At 35.2% G+C, this 7,476-nt stretch overlaps 1 pseudogene; it reads right to left on the reverse strand.

Moving 5' to 3' along the window:
• On the reverse strand, positions 1–2,418 carry LOC119596198 (annotated as a pseudogene).
• Positions 2,419–7,476: the final 5,058 nt, after the last annotated feature.

A 7,476-nucleotide genomic window follows, 5' to 3' on the forward strand; every position in this document is an offset into this window, starting at 1 on the left:
CACACACACACACACACACACACACACACACACACACACACACACACACACACACACACACACACACACACACACACACATATTGTCTCAAATTCTTCACATCTGCACAATAAGTGTACAACTTAGACGACGAGACGCAGCTCCTGCAGGACTTTGGCAACGGCACTGGACACTCGGTTCTTGTACTTCCGGAGAGCTGACACCTCCACCGTTGAACCGGGCTTCCTGCAGGCTTCCCCGCAGGTCTTGGTGTAGAGGCCAAGGTAAGCCACGTCTCTCGGGCACTGGTAGGACTCGCTTCGGCACTTTCCTGTATCAATACAAGATTCCGTTAAATTCTGTATATATACTTTTTGTCGATGACGCAAAGCAGCTGCTAAAAACCTACCTAAAATGCATTTAAATTCATGAATCACCTGTACTTTGCTTTTTAAAGATATAAAATATTAAACAATATACACGAGCATTTCAAAATACAAGGTTTCACCGGCTTGCACAAACAGCAACATCGTTCGGGGAAACACCGGAAAACGAGATTCGTGTCATACGTCGGGTTGTAGTTTGTTGGGGTAAATGTCCATCACTGTCCTTTTAGACTGACGCAGGGAACTTCAGATACTCGGGAAGAGAAGCGCTGGAGGCCGGAGCCCCTAGGTCGTCGTGATGATAATACCAACGCAGATCATAACGACGGGGGGAGGTTCTCCGCCGACCCATTTCGAATCGAATTCCTAAGGAATGGAAGGTGTGGCCTTTATGTAACAACACAAGAATGGTGGGGAAATCTACCAAGCAGAATTATTTACTTGAACGCACTTACATTCAGGTCAGCTATGAGTGCTTGACTGAAAAAAAATATTCGAAATAGAGAAATAAAACCCTACTGATGTAACTGGTCGTTGAGCCAAAGCGGGAAGGATGTCGTGGTTAGGCAACATGGGCATTTCGTCGATTTTGGCGGGCAAGGAAGCGGTACTCGTGCATGTGGCGGAGGACGCAGTCGGTCAAAAGCAGGTTTTCTCCATCCCCCACAACTTGCGTATGTTCCATCAGCGCCCAGAGTCTCATAAGAAAGAAAATAATTATGATTATGATTATGATGTTAACAACAATGATACTAATGATAATGACCATAATGACAATAGTAATAATTAAATAACAATTATGATAGTACATAACAAAAAATAATGATGATAATGATAAAAACGATACTAGTAATAATAATGATGATGATTATTATAATGCTAACAATTATATCAATAATAATAATGATAATAATGAATGAGAATAATCACATGCCTAGAGACATATTTTTAGGTGAGCGAAAGATTAACTGTTATTTGCTTACTACCGCGATAATCCAGAGAGAGACAGAAGTGTGTTGAGAAAAAGTGTAGAATCATTCATATGCAAATATATATGTATATATGTACACACACACACACACACACACACTCACGTGTGTGTGTGTGTGTGTGTGTGTGTGTGTGTTTTGTGTGTGTGTGTGTTGTGTGTGTGCGTGTGTGTGGGGTGTGTGTAAATATAAATATATATATATATATATATATATATATATATATATATATATATAATAAAATTTTATATATATTATATATATATATTTTATATAATTATAATATATATATATATAATATATATATATATATAATATATTATATATATATATATATATATATCTATATATATATTATATATATCAATATATATAAAATTATATATACATTATATATAAAATTATATATATATTATATATAAAATTATATATATTATATATATATATATATATATATATATTATTAAAAATTTTAAAAATTTTTATATTCACCACAACCACCACGCACCCACCACACACACACACACACACCCCCCACCCCCACACACACACCACACCCCCACACACACCACCACACACGTGGTGTGTTTTTGTTGTGGTGTGTACTATATCTATAATTTGCAATGAATGTTTTCCCCTTTTTTCTCAACCACTTCTTCCTCTCTATTATCGCGGTATAAGCAAATCAGTTAATCTTTGCTCCCCAAAAAAATATGTCTCTAGGCATGTGATTATTCTCATTCTTTTTCTTATTATTATTGTTAATTGTTAGCTTTAAATAATCATCTCATTATTATTACTAGTATCGTTTTTATCATTATCATCTTATTTTTGTTATGTACTATCATAATTGTTATTTATTATTACTATTGTCATTAGGGGTCATTACATTAGTATCATTTTTTGTTAACATCAAATCATAATCATAATTTTTCTTTCTTTGAGACTCTGGCGCTGAGGGAACATACGCAAGTTGGGGGCATGGGAACCTGCTTTTGACCGCTGCGTCCTCCCCCATCAGAGTACCGTTTCCTTGCCCGCCTCAACCTCGACGAAATGCCCATGTTGCCTAACCCGACTCTTCCCGCTTTGGCTAAACGCCCAGTTACATCAGTAGGGTTTTTTTTTTCTCTTTTTTCAAATTTTTTTTTTCAGTCAAGCCCATAGCTGCCGAATGTAAGTCGTTCAAGTAAAAAATTCTGTTTGGGAAATTCCCCACATTCTTGTGTTGTTACATAAAGGCCACACTTCCATCTCCTTAAAATTCGTTCGAAATGGGTCGGCAAAAAAACCCTCCCCCGTCTATATCGCTTTGGTATTTCTCACGACGCCCTGGGGACTCCGGCCTCCAGCGCTTCTCTTCCGAGTTCGAATTTCCCCTCGTCATCAAAAAGGACAGTGATGGACATTTACCCAACAAACTACCCCCCGAGTATGCCAAATCTCTTTCCCGGTTCTTTCGAACGATTTTTGCTGTTTGTGCAAGCGTGAGCCTTGTTTTTAAAAATGCTCGTGTTATTGTTTAATATTTGTATATCTTTAAAAAGCAAAGTACAGTTTCTAAATTTTTAAATGCTTTTAGGTAGGTCTTAGCCCCTGCTTTGCGTCATCGACAAAAAAGTATTAACGAATTTAAGGGAATCTTGTTTTGATACGGAAGGCCGAGCGATCCTACCATGCCCGAGAACGGGGTTCCCTTGGCCTCTACACAAGACCTGCGGGAAGCCTGCGGGAAAACCCCCGGTTAAACGGTGGGGGTTCACCCCCGGGAAAGTAAAAGAACCGATGCCCCATTCCTTTGCCAAACCCTAGGACTGCTCTCGTCGCTAAGTTGTACCTTTTTGTGAATGGAAGATTGAACAATTTGGGGGGTGTGTGTGGTGTTGTGTTTTTGTGTGTGTGTGTGTTGTGTGTGTGTGGGGTGGTGTGTGTTGTGTGTGTGTGTTTTGGGGTTTTTGTTGTGTTTTTGTGTGTGTGTTGTGTGTGTGTGGGTATTTGTGTTTTTAATAATATTATTATATATAATATATAATATATTATTATTAATAAATTTTATAGGCCGCTGGGGCCAATTTTTAAGCGTCAAACAAAAACCTGCCCCCGAGGGCAATCTATTCAGGGTTCGAGTCACCCCGGGCCGTTTTTTCCCCCTTGGGCAAAACTTCACCTCGATTGCCTACCTACCCACTGGGTCCCAAAGCCCCCCAAATAAATTGCGGCCCCAAAACCCCGGGATAAAATAAGAGAATGATTCCTAAAAAAAGGTAACCGGCACTCTCCGGGGAAAGGAACGGGGGCCCCCTACCACTACCCCCCAAAGCATCACAACAAAAAACTCAATTAATTCATGCTGGCCACGGGGCTGACATAAACCTACGTTAAAAAAAGAATATAATATATATTATTATATTATTATAATATATATATATATATTTTATTAAAATATATATATATATATAACTTCTGGCGCCACAAAAATTTTTTTTGGGAACCATTACATGGGGGAAACTTATTCTCCTGCATAAACCCCTTCTTTTCCCACAAAAATTTAATAACTTAGTGCGAAACGATGTTCCCCGAAAGCTTGTTCCTGGATAAAAATTTCCCTGGGGACTATGGGTATAATTTTCCCCCGGTTTTTTGATCCCTGGTCCGAGGCTCACCGTTGTCAATAAGGTACCTTGTTACCCGGCCCCTTTGATCCCGGGCAGATGTTCCCTGGTGGCTGTGTTCTCCGGTCCTCTTTTCCCCCGTGCTTGTTTTTTCCCCGGGTGCCGATGTTCCCCAGTCTGTTTTTTTCCCGGTACCGATGTTCCCGAATAACATAACCCCCTTTGGGCAACTTCAATTTCCTTGGATAGAATTTGATGTTTAACCTACGTTCAGTGTTTTTAGTACGGGGGAATACACTTTTATATGCTTTTGTGTAAATTTGTTATGGTATTGTACATATTTTGATATGTTTTCTCGATCCCCCGGGGTCAAAAAGTGGGTTTAGGTTTTTTGCGAAAGATTAATTTGCTCCCCTTCTCTCCGTCTCTCGTCCTCTTCCTTTTCCCTCCTACTCCCCTTTTCTCTCTATTTCTCCGTCTCCTCTCTTTCTCCCTCTCCCCCTTTTCCCTCTCACCCCCAATCGCCTTCCCTCTCCCCTTTCATAATTAAAAGGGGTGCCAACAGGTGGGCGTGTCATAGCAAAAAAAAGGAAAAGGAACTAAACGTTTTTTTTTCATTTCCAAACGAAGAACAGATTACACAGATTTAGGTTTTCGATGTATATAAAATATGTAAAATTTAATATAATGTATATAAAAGAACAGAAAAATTAAATATATACAAATTATAACATACAATATAAAACAGATATACGAAAAGATGAGATAAGGGGGGGGGGGCTAGGTAGGGAAAGGAGTCCGCTACACAGGGCCTGGAGTCCGCACGTTAATCCCCCTTTCTTTTCCAAAAAAAATCATGCTACTTTTTTCTGATTTTTTTGAAACGTTTACTTAACGTTCGTATGGGGAAAAGACTTTTTTCTTAAAAAAAATTAACTTTCCCTCATTTATTGTAAAAGGAAAACACCGCCTTTTTTTTCCTAAATATTCCTCAAATGAAAGTTAATATATTCTTATGATCAAATTTTTAAATGCTTCTTTCATAGTTTTTCTGATTGAATAGCTTACGAAATTTAAACTTGATAACCCTCTACCCCTTATCAAGGGGGAATAGGAAGGAAAAAAAACATATACTGTGTTTAGTCAAAAAGGGATTAAAAACATTTATTTTCTTACAAAGGGTTTTATTTTTAAAATAATAAAATCGTTTTGTATTTTATCTTCAACTTTTTCCCCCAAAAAATTCAAAGCACTGCGTTGCATGATCGGTTATTAGCATTACAGCTTTTGCAAAACCTAAAGAAAAACAAAAAGCGAAAAAAAAGCTTCTTCTTCGGAAACAACTTACCGCAAACAACATACACCCAAAAGGCATCCAAAACAAACCAAGAGAAATGTAAATTTTTTTTGTTTCCCCTTTAAAAAAGACCCAAGATGTTTTCCCATGCTGGCGCTAATCACTCTACCTGGCGATACAAAAATGCCTTTTTTTTTACCTACGCAACTGGGATTAAACACGGTGAATCAAATATACTGTACCTCATCCAAAACAAGTATGTTACAAAACAGTGCATAACAAAGTTTAAGTTTTTTAACAGATCTCATACTTCTCGGGGGGAATTGTTGTATGATTTGTTGGACAAAATTTTATGAAAATACTCTTGGCATCTGGTTACGCGTAAAAACATTTATTAAAAATTGAGAACAGACGCAGGGGATAATTATTCCTTTTATTAATTATTTTTTACCAAGTACTCTGACTTTTGAAAAAAAAAAAAAAATACTGAAAAAATTTTTAGTGACAATAACTTACAATAATTATGTGAAAGACCAACAAAAAAACAACAAACAAAAATATTTATAAAAAATGATATAATAAAATAATAATAAAAATAAAAACAATTGATAATATAATAATAGTAGTTTTTAAATATAGTAGTAGTATAATAAAAGATAAATATAATAAAAAAATAAAATAAAAAAATAATAAAAAAATGTGATGATGATGAATATTATTATGATGATAAAATTTTAAAACCCATAAGTAAATAATGGTGTGCAAAATCATAATTTATATGCTTTTTAAAAAATCGGGGGGGGGGGAAACCCAAAACATGTGATATAAAGGTAGCGTAATTTAGGTAAAACGATTGATTGCAAAAAGTAAATACACAAAACTGGAGAACGTGGATGTTAACGTTCTCTGATTAACAGCAGTTCTTAATGCCAAAGAAATCGAAGTGAAACTAAAGTTTTCTCTGACAGTTAATAACAATTAATAGTTGTTAAAAAAGTGAGTATGAAAATTGGGGATGGTTCGGTAAAGGAGTTGATGGTTTTGCTTTAAAATTTCAGCATTGCCTTTGTCTTCAGTTTGGAACCAAAATTTAAATTTTACCTTTTATAGTTGGACTTGTTTTCAAAAATGTATATTCAAAATAGTGAGAAAAAAAGGGAAAATGAAAAATATGCTCTTTTTTCGTTTTTTTTTTTCATAAAAATTCTTTGTACATTTCATTGAAATCTTTTTTTTAATGCTTGTTTAATTTACTATTTTGGTTAATTATTTATTCAAAAAAAAAAAGGGACTTCTGGATGAATTTTCAAGGAAATTTTGAGATATTCACTAATAAATAGAAATTACAACACAAAGGGAGTCTGCTTTTTTTTGTTCTATTATTTGTATGGACATTTGTGTGCCAATCTGGGCCAGCTTTTGGGAAATATAAATCAATCCCGGAGAGAGAGGAGAGGAGAGGAAAGAGAGAGAAACGAGAGAAAGAGAGAGAGAGGGGGAGGGGAGAGAGAGTAAGAGAGAGAGGAGAGAGAGAGCGGGAGAGAGGGGAAAAGACGAGAGAAGAGCGGGAAAAGAGAAGGGGGAGAGAGAGAGAGGAGAAAAGAGGGGGGGATGTAGAGGGGAAGGAGAGAGAATTAAAGAGGGGGAGAGTGTGGGTAGGGAAAGGAAAAAGAGTTTTTGAACAAAAAACGTTTTAAAACTCGGGACAATGTTATGTCAATTATTTTCTATATCCTTGTAAAAACAAGTGTTCGGTTGAACACCTGCTCACTCTCTTTTCTTCCGTTTTCTTGTTTTTCTATTTTTTTTTTTCGTCGTTCCTAAACCCATCTTTTCCCTTACGATTATCGATATTTGCCTTTATGTTACATACCTTTTTTGTTAGCCTTTATTTGTTTCAAAACACTGACTATTAAAACCAAAGTAATGTTGTGCAGTCTGTTCGATTTTAGTGTTCTTTTGTGCTGTTTTGGTTATTAAGACGAAGTTGTTTATAAAAATGTTATAATAATAATTTTTGGGAATATATATATATATATATATATATATAAATATACTATATATAAAATATATATTTTATATATATATATATTATATATATATATATATATATATATATATTATATATATTATTTTTTATATATATAAATTATTAATAATATAATATATATATATTATTATATATATATATATATAATAATATATATTATATA

The sequence above is a fragment of the Penaeus monodon genome, chromosome 37, assembly GCF_015228065.2.
Source record: "Penaeus monodon isolate SGIC_2016 chromosome 37, NSTDA_Pmon_1, whole genome shotgun sequence".
Taxonomy (NCBI): domain Eukaryota; kingdom Metazoa; phylum Arthropoda; class Malacostraca; order Decapoda; family Penaeidae; genus Penaeus; species Penaeus monodon.